The sequence below is a fragment of the Mirounga leonina genome, unplaced genomic scaffold, assembly GCF_011800145.1.
Source record: "Mirounga leonina isolate KUSES-001 unplaced genomic scaffold, KU_Mleo_1.0 Mir_114, whole genome shotgun sequence".
Classification (NCBI taxonomy): Eukaryota; Metazoa; Chordata; class Mammalia; order Carnivora; family Phocidae; genus Mirounga; species Mirounga leonina.
The window spans coordinates 38961862-38974413 of NW_023270265.1; the positions used below are offsets into that span (position 1 = coordinate 38961862).

At 36.5% G+C, this 12552-nt stretch overlaps 1 protein-coding gene across 1 annotated transcript in view; it reads left to right on the forward strand.

Moving 5' to 3' along the window:
* The window catches only part of ATRNL1 (attractin like 1), a 796918-nt gene that overhangs the window by 282264 nt on the left and 502102 nt on the right, over nt 1-12552 (forward strand). The gene's annotated exons all lie outside the window — the stretch shown is intronic.

Genomic DNA, 12552 nt, shown 5'->3' on the forward strand with positions numbered 1-12552 from the left:
TGTTATTTCTTCTGCATTTGTTAACTATAATGAAGAGTTGTTCCTTTCCCCTCATTTATTTGTTTATTCAGTTATTTATATCAGTATTGCCTCATGGGTATATATTTTATAGCTTATAATAAGTTACTATCTTTATCTATTTTATAACTGAAACTGCTCTAGATTTGGCTATTAGGAATACCCTCAAATAGGCTTGTTCTTCTTTTTGGCATGACTCCATCATTTTCTGAGTATTTTCTTATTTTCTTGTACTACAAGATATTTCAGACTTACCTTGTACTTTTCCTGCCTTTGCTCTGGAATCAACCATTATTCCAGGAAGCCATGGTTTCTGATAATTGGAAAATGGTATTTAGAAACCAACATACGGGAGCTAAGTATGCTCATTTGGTTCTGGGGTGTTGTTCTTTCTTTCTTTCCTTTTTTTAAAAAAATATTTTAAAATTAAATCACCAAGTATATTCTTCCTCCTCCTTCTTCCTCGTCTTCTTCTTCCTCCTCCTCATCCCCTTCTTCAACTCTACTATCTTTTTTTTAAATGCTTTTATTTAAATTCCAGTTAGTTAACACACAGTGTACAATATAGTGATTCAACACTTCCATAGAACACCTGGTGTTCATCCCAACAAATGCACTCCTTAATCTCCCATCACCTGTGTAACCCATCCCCCCATCCATCTCCCCTCTGGTAACTATCAGTTTGTTCTCTGTAGTTAAGAGTCTATTTCTTGGTTTGCCTCTCTTTTTTTTTCCCCTTTGGTTGTTTGTTTTGTTTCTTAAATTCCACATATGAGTGAAATCATATGGTATTTTTCTTTCTCTGACTTATTTAGCTTAGCATAATACTCTAGAGTATTATGGAATTTCACTATCTTGTTGTAACTGAAATTTACTGTATCCTGAAACCTAGCTGTCCCCTAAAGGAAGAGTTGACTGTTTTTTCTCTCCTAATGTTGACACCTTAGAATCTAGACATGGGAATAGCATCTGCCTTGGTCCCTTTGACATTGACAAATAATTGCTTTTCTATAACTGTTCAAAAATTTCATCTCCTCTGAAGCATTATTCCACCTTCCTTGTTCTGCCTTTCATGGAAATCCTGTGCACTCCATTTAAAATTTTATCCACTTTCTACTTTTTCACTTGCCTCATTGTCTTTCTGTTATTATCCCTCTTGACATGAGCCTTAGTTTCAATTTCCACACATACTTTAATTATGCATTAATTTTTTGTTTTCAACTTTTAAAAGGACTTATAGGACTCAAATGCTCTATACTCCCAGGACAGCTTTATTATAAGCAAAAAGTATGGATTTAAAAGAGTCTGGAGGGGTGCCTGGGTGGCTCAATGGTTAAGTGTCTACTTTCGGCTCAAGTCATGATCCCATGGTCCTGGGATTGAGCCACATATGGGGTTCCCTGGTCTATGGGGAGCCTATTTCTCCCTCTCCCTCTGCCTTCTGCTTCCTCTGCTTGTGCTCTCTCTCTCTCTCTCAGACAAATAAAGAAATAAAATATTTTTAAAAAATCTTAAAAGAGTCTGGGGATTTCAGATATTAGGGCTAACTGTGTAGTTGTTATTAATGCAATGTGGGTTTTTTTTTTTTTTTTTGGTGGAGAGATAAGCATAATCACCAAAGGAGTACAGTAGCCCCAAAGTAAGAATTGTAGATGCTTATATATATATTTTTTAAGATTTTACTTTTAAGTAATTTCTATATCCAGTTTGGGGCTTGAACTCACAACCCTGAGATCAGAGAGTTGCATGTGCCACTGACTGAGCCAGCCAGGCACCCTGGTGCTTATATTTTTATATTATATCTGACTATATACTAAACTTGTTTATTATTTTAGTTGTTTTATATTTCTTGGTAAACGATCTGATTTTAGACACAAAAAGATAACTTTGTTTTCTTCTTTTATTCTAAGTTGAAATCTGTCATCTATTCACTGCCAGACCTTTTTTTTTAAAATTTTTTTATTATGTTAATCCCCATACATTACATCATTAGTTTTAGATGTAGTGTTCCATGATTCATTGTTTGTGCATAACACCCAGTGCTCCATGCAGAACATGCCCTCCTCAATACCCATCACCAGGCTAACCCATCCTCCCACCCCCCTCCCCTCTAGAACCCTCAGTTTGTTTTTCAGAGTCCATCGTCTCTCATGGTTCGTCTACCCCTCCAATTTCCCCCCTTCAAACTTCCCCTCCCGCTATGTTCTTTTTTTTTTTCTTAACCTATATTGCATTATTTGTTTCAGAGGTACAGAACTGAGATTCAGCAGTCATGCACAATTCATAGCGCTCACCGTAGCACATACCATCCCCAATGTCTATCACCCAGCCACCCCATCCCTCCCACCCCACCCCCACTCCAGCAACCCTCAGTTTGTTTCCTGAGATTAAGAATTCCTCATATCAGTGAGGTCATATGATACATGTCTTTCTCTGTTTGACTTATTTCGCTCAGCATAATACCCTCCAGTTCCATCCACGTCGTTGCAAATGGCAAGATCTCATTCCTTCTGATGGCTGCATAGTATTCCATTGTATATATATACAACATCTTCTTTATCCATTCATCTGTTGATGGACATCTTGGCTCTTTCCACAGTTTGGCGATTGTGGACATTGCTGCTATAAACATCGGGTGCACGTACCCTTTTGGATCCCTACTTTTATATCTTTGGGGTAAATACCCAGTAGTGCAATTGCTGGATTGTAGGGTAGCTCTACTTTCAACTTTTTGAGGAGCCTCCATACTGTTTTCCAGAGTGGCTGCACCAACTTGCATTCCCACCAACAGTGTAGGAGGGTTCCCCTTTCTCTGCATCCCTGCCAATATCTGTCATTTCCTGACTTGTTAATTTTAGCCATTCTGACTGGTGTGAAGTGGTATCTCATTGATGTTTTGATTTGGATTTCCCTGATGCTGAGCGATGTTGAGCACTTTTTCATGTGTCTGTTGGCCATTTGGATGTCTTCTTTGGAAAAATGTCTGTTCATGTCTTCTGCCCATTTCTTGATTGGATTCTTTGTTCTTTGGGTGTTGAGTTTGATAAGTTCTTTATAGATTTTGGATACTAGCCCTTTATCTGATATGTCATTTGCAAATATCTTCTCCCATTCTGTCTGTTGTCTTTTGGTTTTGTTGACTGTTTACTTTGCTTTGCAAAAGCTTTTTATCTTGATGAAGTCCCAATAGTTCATTTTTGCCCTTGCTTCCCTTGCTTTTAGCGATGTTTCTAGGAAGAAGTTGTTGTGGCTGAGGTCGAAGAGGTTGCTGCCTGTGTTCTCCTTTAGGATTTTGATGGACTCCTGTGTCACATTGAGGTCTTTCAACCATTTTGAGTCTATTTTTGTGTGTGGTGTAAGGAAATGGTCCAGTTTCATTCTTCTGCATGTGGCTGTCCAATTTTCCCAACACCATTTGTTGAAGAGACTGTCTTTTTTTCCATTGGACATTCTTTCCTGCTTTGTCAAAGATTAGTTGACCATAGAGTTGAAGGTCCATTTCTGGGCTCTCTATTCTGTTCCATTGATCTATGTGCCTGTGTTTGTGCCAGTACCATACTGTCTTGATGATGACAGCTTTGTAATAGAACTTGAAGTCCGGAATTGTGATGCCGCCGGCTTTGCTTTTCTTTTTCAACATTCCTCTGGCTATTCGGGGTCTTTTCTGGTTCCATACAAATTTTAGGATGATTTGTTCCATTTCTTTGAAAAAGTGGATGGTATTTTGATGGGGATTGCATTGAATGTGTAGATTGCTCTAGGTAGCATTGACATCTTCACAATATTTGTTCTTCCAATCCATGAACATGGAACGTTTTTCCATTTCTTTGTGTCTTCCTCAATTTCTTTCATGAGTATTTTATAGTTTTCTGAGTACAGATCCTTTGTGTCTTTGGTTAGATTTATTCCTAGGTATCTTACGGTTTTGGGTGCAATTGTAAATGGGATTGATTCCCTAATTTCTCTTTCTTCTGTCTTGTTGTTGGTATGTAGGAATGCCACTGACTTCTGTGCATTAATTTTATATCCTGCCACTTGACTGAATTCCTGTATTAGTTCTAGCAGTTTTGGGGTGGAGTCTTTTGGGTTTTCCACATAAAGATGATTCATATCATCTGCAAGGAGTGAGAGTTTGACTTCTTCTTTGCCGATTTGGATGCCTTTGATTTCTTTTTGTTGTCTGATTGCTGTGGCTAGGACTTCTAATACTATGTTGAATAACAGTGGTGATAGTGGACATCCCTGCCGCGTTCCTGACCTTAGGGGGAAAGCTCTCAGTTTTTCCCCATTGAGAATGATATTTGCTGTAGGTTTTTCATAGATGGCTTTTATGATATTGAGGTATGTACCCTCTATGCCTATACTCTGAAGAGTTTTGATCAAGAAAGGATGCTGTACTTTGTCAAATGCTTTTTCTGCATCTATTGAGAGAATCATGATTCTTGTTCTTTCTTTTGTTAATATATTGTATCACGTTGATTGATTTGCAGATGTTGAACCAACCTTGCAGCCCAGGGATAAATCCCACTTGGTCATGATGAATAATCCTTTTAATGTACTGTTGGATCCTATTGGCTAGCATTTTGTTGAGAATTTTTGCATCCATGTTCATCAGGGATATTGGTCTGTAATTCTCCTTTTTGATGGGGTCTTTGTCTGGTTTTGGGATCAAGGTAATGGTGGCCTCCTAAAACGAGTTTGGAAGTTTTCCTTCCATTTCTATTTTTTGGAACAGTTTCAGAAGAATAGGTATTAACTCTTCTTTAAATGTTTGGTAGAATTCCCCTGGGAAGGCATCTGGCCCTGGGCTTTTGTTTGTTGGGAGATTTTTGATGACTGCTTCAATTTCCTTAGTGGTTATAGGTCTGTTCAGGTTTTCTGTTTCTTCCTAGTTCAGTTTTGGTAGTTGATACATCTCTAGGAATGCATCCATTTCTTCCAGGTTATCTAATTTGCTGGCATAGAGTTGCTCATAATATGTTCTTATAATTGTTTGTATTTCTGTGGTGTTGGTTGTGATCTCTCCTCTTTCATTCATGATTTTGTTGATTTGGGTCATTTCTCTTTTCTTTTTGATGAGTCTGTCCAGGGGTTTATCAATCTTGTTAATTTTTTCAAGGAACCAGCTCCTAGTTTCATTGATCTGTTCTACTGTTCTTTTAGTTTCTATTTCATTGATTTCTGCTCTGATCTTTTTATTTCTCTTCTCCTGCTGGGTTTAGGCTTTATTTGCTATTCTTTCTCCAGCTCCTTTAGGTAGGGTTAGGTTGTGTATTTGAGACCTTTCTTGTTTCTTGAGAAAGGCTTGTATTGCTATATACTTTCCTCTTAGGACTGCCTTTGCTGCATCCCAAAGATTTTGAACAGTTGTGTTTTCATTTTCATTGGTTTCCCTGAATTTTTTAAATTCTTCTTTAAGTTCCTGGTTGACCCATTCATTCTTTAGTAGGATGCTCTTTAGCCTCCATGTATTTGAGTTCTTTCCGACTTTCCTCTTGTGATTGAGTTCTAGTTTCAAAGCATTGTAGTCTGAAAATAGGCAGGGAATGATCCCAATCTTTTGGTACTGGTTGAGACCTGATTTATGGCCTAGGATGTGATCGATTCTGAAGAATGTTCCATGGGCTCTAGAGAAGAATGTGTATTCTGTTACTTTGGGATGGAATGTTCTGAATACGTCTGTGAAGTCCATTTGGTCCAGTGTGTCATTTAAAGTCTTTATTTCCTTGTTGATCCTTTGCTTAGACAATCTGTCCATTTCAGTGAGGGGGGTGTTAAAGTCCCCCACTATTATTGTATTGTTGTCAATGTGTTTCTTTGCTTTTGTTATTAATTGCCTTATATGATTGGCTGCTCCCGTGTTAGGGGCATAGATATTTACAATTGTTAGATCTTCTTGTTGGATAGACCCTTTAAGTAGGATATAGTGTCCATCCTCATCTCTTATTACACTCTTTGGTTTAAAATCTAATTTGTCTGATATAAGGATTGCCACCCCAGCTTTTTTTGGTGTCCATTAGCATGGTAAATGGTTTTCCACCCCCTCACTTTCAATCTGGGGGTGTCTTTGGGTCTAAAATGAGTCTCTTGCAGACAGCATATCGATGGGTCTTGTTTTTTAATCCAATCTGATAGCCTGTGTCTTTTGATTGGGTATTTAGCCCTTTTACATTCAGGGTAACTATTGAAAGATAGGAATTTAGTGCCATTGTATTGCCTGTAAGGTGACTGTTACTGTATATTGTCTGTGTTCCTTTCTGGTGTATGTTGCTTTTAGGGTCTCTCTTTGCTTAGAGCACCCCTTTCATGATTTCTTGTAGGGCTGGTTTCGTGTTTGCAAATTCCTTTAGTTTTTGTTTGTCCTGGAAGCTCTTTATCTCTCCTTCTATTTTCAATGACAGCCTCGCTGGATATAGTATTCTTGGCTGCATATTTTTCTCATTTAGTGCTCTGAATATATCATGCCAGTCCTTTCTACCAGACCTTTTTTTTTTATGCTGTTTCCTTATTTGTATTTTTCTCTTAGTTGTAGAATGTGATGAATAATTTTTTTTCAGCAGAGTATATAGATCATGTCCTTCTAGGACATTTGCTTACCTGAAATTTATCACTATGTTGTTTTTCTGTGTAGACAGCATGGCTGAGTATACATATTCCATAAATATTGCTCCAGTTCCTTTTCTTTTGATATATATTGTTACTTAAGAACAGTCGTCATCTTGCTTCATCTTCCTTTGTAAATAACTCATTTGCCCATGTGAATGTATGTGTGCATGTCCCCACATGCCTGTACACAGGAACATGCTCAGATGTCAGTATATTTTTTAAATAACAGCTTTATTGGGATATAATTCATATACTTCAAATCTCACTCTTTTTAAAGTGTACAATTCAGTGTCTTTTAGTATATCTGGAAAGTTGTGTGACCACCACCATAATCTAATTTTAGAACATTTTCATCACTCCTAAGAGAAACGAGTACATATATAACAGTCAATCCTCATTCTTTCTTCCCCCAAACCCTAACAATCTTCTTTCTGTCTCTATGGATTTGTCTACTCTGATATATATATAAATGATATTGTGGCATGTATGGTCTTTTGTGACTGACTTCTTTTATTTATCATGTTTCAAGAGTCATTCATGTTATACTGAGTATCAGTACTTCATTCCTTTTAATGGCAAAATAATATTCCAATGTGTGGGCATATTGCATTTTTTTTTTACCATTTACCAACTGATGGACATTTGGGTTGTTTTTACTTTTGGGCTATTATGAATAATGATGGATTCTTTTTATTTTTTATACAAGGTATTTCAGTATTTAGGTTTCAGTCTTCAACAGATCTTTTCTATCATATAACATATATGTATATAATATGTATATATCATATGTACTTTTTCAATTTGTTATGATGTCTTCTTTAACAACATTAGTCATGCATATATTGAACATTTCTATGCCTATTACTCCTCTTGAGTGATGTTCATCTCTGTTCTGTTCTGGGAAGCTTTTTCAGATTTGACCTACATGGCACTGATTCAGTCTTATATTGTTTTAATTATTTAATTTTCTGATTCTGTTATTATGTTTAATTTTACCATTATTTTATTACATTTTGTTTCTGTATTTTTTTACAATTTTAGTTTATTTAGCTCCTTTTTATTGTGGTCTTCAGTGTTATTATCTCATCTTTCATCTTTAATTTTGTGGCATTTTTTAGATTTTCCTTTTCCTTTGATGCATACCAAATAGATATTTTTAAATGATTAGACAGTTTACTCATGTTAAATTATTATATATACTATATATAATAAGATATATACTCTATGTTCACAAATAGATATTTTTCTTTCTCATTATTCAAGTCAAACTAACAAGATAAAAGTTGTCAACTTTTTTTCTCTTTGTTTTCACTTTTTAAAATCTATACAATTAGGGGCACCTGGGTGGCTCAGTCAGTTAAGTGACTGCCTTCAGCTCAGGTCATGATCCCGGGGTCCTAGGATAGAGTCCTGCATCGGGCTCCCTGCTCAGTGGGGAGCCTGCTTCTCCCTCTGACTACCGCTCCCCCTGCTTGTGCTCTCTCTCTCTCTGTCAAATAAATAAATGAAAAATAAATTAATTAACCACATTTCAAGTGCTCAATAGTTAATATGGATAGTGGCTCGTACATTGGATGGACACTGCAGGTCTTTTTTTTTTTTTTCTATTTTATTATGTTATGTTAATCACTGTACATTACATCATTAGTTTTTGATGTAGTGTTCCATGATTCATTGTTTGCGTATAACACCCAGTGCTCCATGCAATACATGCCCTCCTTAATACCCATCACCAGGCTAATGCATCCCCCCCACCCCCCTCCCCTCTAGAACCCTCAGTATGTTTCTCAGAGTCCACAGTCTCTCATGGTTCATCTCCCTGTCCGATTTCCCCCCCTTCATTTTTCCCTTCCCACTATCTTCTTCTTCTTCTTCTCTTTTTTAAACATATAATGTATTATTTGTTTCAGAGGTACAGGTCTGTGATTCAACAGTCTTACACAATTCACAGTGCTCTGTGACACTGGGGGTCTTAATGCTTTTAAAAACAATCTATACAATTAGAATTTGCAGCCAGAATTATGAACAGTTTCATATTCAGATTAAGTTCTACCATGTTCATACAAAAAGTGAAAGAACTGTAAAGAAGAGTGACTATTTTTTACATCTGTTTTACCCATATTTGTAGGCTTCATTTTTAGGTACAGTTGTGAAATTAATTGCAAACTTCTAATTTTCCCCGAATTATCAGAGATTGCTGATTGTTAGCCAAAATATTTAAGAGTTGGTTGTATCATTTACAGTTGTTCCAAACTTCAGGGCTCAGTCTGTAAAATCAGAGGATTCATTTATATAGGGTTTATGGTTTCTTCAAGTTGTGACATATATCCCTTTGGTATTTTTCTATTCACAAAGTTTTCAAATAATTGTTTCTAGCCAGTAATATATTTAAACATACAGTGTACAGTTTACACTTTTTAAATTATGAAAATTTAAAATACGCTGAAAAGTATAGTGCATGTACTTTTATATATATTATATATCCTTTTGTAGTATATATAATATCATTTGAAAGTTGTGTATGTTACTGAGGTTTAGTAAAACTTAACACTTTGCTGTATTTCCTGCAGCAGTGCAGTCTCCAACTCTGCCCACCTTAGTGCAAGATGAACATGGTTTACAGGGCTCCACCCAACATAAAGTCTCAGCAGCAGGATTTTCCTAGTACTTTTTTTTTTTTTTTTTTGGTATGAACTTGTTTCCAGATTGTAGCTGCTCTAGCACTGGGGTGGGGATACATAGGAAGCAAAACAACCAACAAACAAAAACTTCACAAACCTAGGGAATGAACCACTGGGCCATCCCTTCAGTTCCGAGCTCATTGCCTTTTACCTACTCAAGGACGTGCACTGTTGGTGTGACTGCAAACTAGTGTAGCCAATGTGGAAAACAGTATGGAGGTACCTCAAAATATAAAAATTGAACTACCATATGATCCAGTAATTCTGCTTCTGGGTATTTACCCAAAGAATATGAAAGCACTAATTCAAAAAGATATATGCATCCCTATATTTATTGCAGCATTATTTACAATAGCCAAAGTATGGAAACAGCCCAAGTGTCCATTGATAGATGGATGGATAAAACTGTGGTATATGTGCACAATGGCATATTATGTGCACATATACCATAAAAAGGAATGAAATCTTGTCATTTGCAACAACATGGATGGATCTGGAGAGTATCATACTAAGTGAAATAAGTCAGCAAAAGAAAGACAAATACCATATAATTTCACTTGTGTGGAATTTGAGAAATAAAACAAATGAGCAAAGGAAAAATAAATAGACAAACTAAAAAAAAAAAAAAAAGGAGACAAACCAAGAAACAGACTCTTAACTATAGAGAACCAACAGACTGATTGTTACCAGTCGGGGGGTGGTGGGGGTTGGAATAAGTATAATGGATTAAGAGTATGCTTAGCTTGATGAGCACTGAGTCATGTATAGAGCTGTTGAATTACTATATTGTACACCCGAAACTAACACTGTATGTTAAGTATAATGGAATGTAAAAGAAGTAGTTTTCTCACCTCTCTTGATCACACTTATTCCTCCTGCTACTTTGTCGTTACTCCTTAGTTATGGATAATGCAATAAACTGAATTGACTAGTCAAACAGGACTTTCCGTTGTATACCATAAGGAAGTGGTTCATTAAAATAGTACAAATCTTATTTTCAAATTACATATATTTGCATAAACTTAATACTTATTTTACATTTTAATGTTTTATGTCCTGTACTGTATTTACCTAAGAAGTTCGGAGTGAGTTTCAGCATTGAGATACATGTTTTTAGTGCCAGGTAATTATTCATTTGTGACCCTCCTAAAAATATACCAACATGATGTTTGAAACTGGTGTGGGGAGAAATAGATCATATCCAGGTTAAGTGGAAAATTGCACAGTTGGCTTCTGGAGGACTTTGATTCTAAGCAGCTTTAAAAGAAATCATTTTGTTAGGACCACAAACTTTCTTCAGTTTTTAGTAATTAACATTCACTGACAGGTACTCTTATTAGTCACTTGAATTGAGTAATACTCCTAGTAATTCTGTTCCCCAGGATTCAGACTTATTTTTTTAGCCCAAGTGACATTAGGATTGGTCATTAGCATATATAATGATACGTTGTGCTGATCTTGTACTTCCAAATCTAATAAATAAAAAGAATAGTAAAATCAAAGTTGAATGACCAGCCAAGAATTTGATGGGACATGATCGTGGCACAGGCCTAGAGTCCGTAAAGGCAGAAGAATGTCTGCAGGCTTGGGGCACTGCGGCCTCTGCTCATAGCTGTGAGGTGTCACAGCTTGTTACCAGTCCTTACCTCCTGGACTTGTTACCAGTCCTTACCTCCTGACTTCTTTTTTTTTTTTTAAAGATTTTATTTATTTATTTGACAGAGAGAGACACAGCGAGAGAGGGAACACAAGCAGGGGGAGTGGGAGAGGGAGAAGCAGGCCTCCCGCGGAGCAGGGAGCCCGATGTGGGGCTCGATCCCAGGACCCTGGGATCATGACCTGAGCCGAAGGCAGACGCTTAACGACTGAGCCACCCAGGCGCCCCAACCTCCTGACTTCTTAATACTTCGTTTCATGCTAGGAAAAAGTAAATAGAATTATGCAGACAGATTCTTGAAACTAGTTTTGAAGTGCTTACATTTCCTCAGTCATATTTTTCCTTAATTTTGAATAGGTACAACCTTTCCTCTGTTTTGCAGTCTTACCTCTGAACCCCTGCCAGCTGGAACTGACCACGGTGATCACTACTCTCTTTTTTAAACAACATATTTACCCAACTCCCATGACACTAAATTCTGGTTTTATTCCTATCTCATAGGTTGCTATCTCCATCTCCTGAGGATCTGATTATTTACATTGGTATGCCTCAGGGCTTATCCCTTGCACCTCTTCTCTGTTTATAGTTGGTGATTTCCTGGCTTCAGGGTTTCAAATCTCATCTAAAATGTTGATGATTTGCAAATTGTTATCTACTAAAGAAGCTCTTAAGCTCCATTCAACGTATCACTTGGAAATTCAATAAGTGACTCAATCTTTGCTTCTTCAAAACTAGGCTCCTAATGTTTCCTCCGATTCCCCCAAAATAAAACCTAGTCTTCTTACTCATCTCAGTTAATGCTGACATTTTGTGTGGTCTTGGGTCAAAAAAGCTTAACCTTTCTTTCTTTCCAATGTTACATCCAGTTATTCAGCTAATCCTGTGTGTTGAATCTACCAAGTACATTCCAAGTATCTGACCTCTTCTCGTAACCTCCACTGTTAGTACCCTTGCCACCATCACCTGGGCCTATTTCTTGCAACATCGTTTTTTACACGATTCATAGTTAAGACTTACTCTTTTTTTGAGAGTTTTATATTTGTTTCTTCTGCCTGGATTACATTTTCTTCAGTAAACTCCATGGCTTATATTCCTACTATCTTTCATCTTTAAATGTTCTGTCTCAAAATTTCAACCACACTCCTACCCTGACAGCAGTTTCCCTCCTTTTCACTGGTTTATTATTCTCCAAAACACTTATTGTCATCTGTTATTCCATATACTTAAGTTATTTATTTATTTCTAATGTCCATCCAGTAGGATATAATGCATGAGGAGAGAAATTTTTATTATTTATTGTTGTGTCTCCAATGCCTAAAACATACTGGCCTATTGAATTAACCTCTGCAGTTTCTGGTAGTCAGATGAAAATCGGAAATATGACCAATTGCATAATTCTCATTATCTCATATAAATTCTGAGAAAGATGAAATGTTGTCTTACACTAAATTATATGAGAAATATAGAAGGTGGATCTTATAAAGTATATGTAGTAAGCAACATAAAGAATGATGCCTTGATAATTTTAACAATAATTTCAGTGCTATTATTCCTATCTTTACTTTTTATTTTAATAGTGTTTAATGGCTG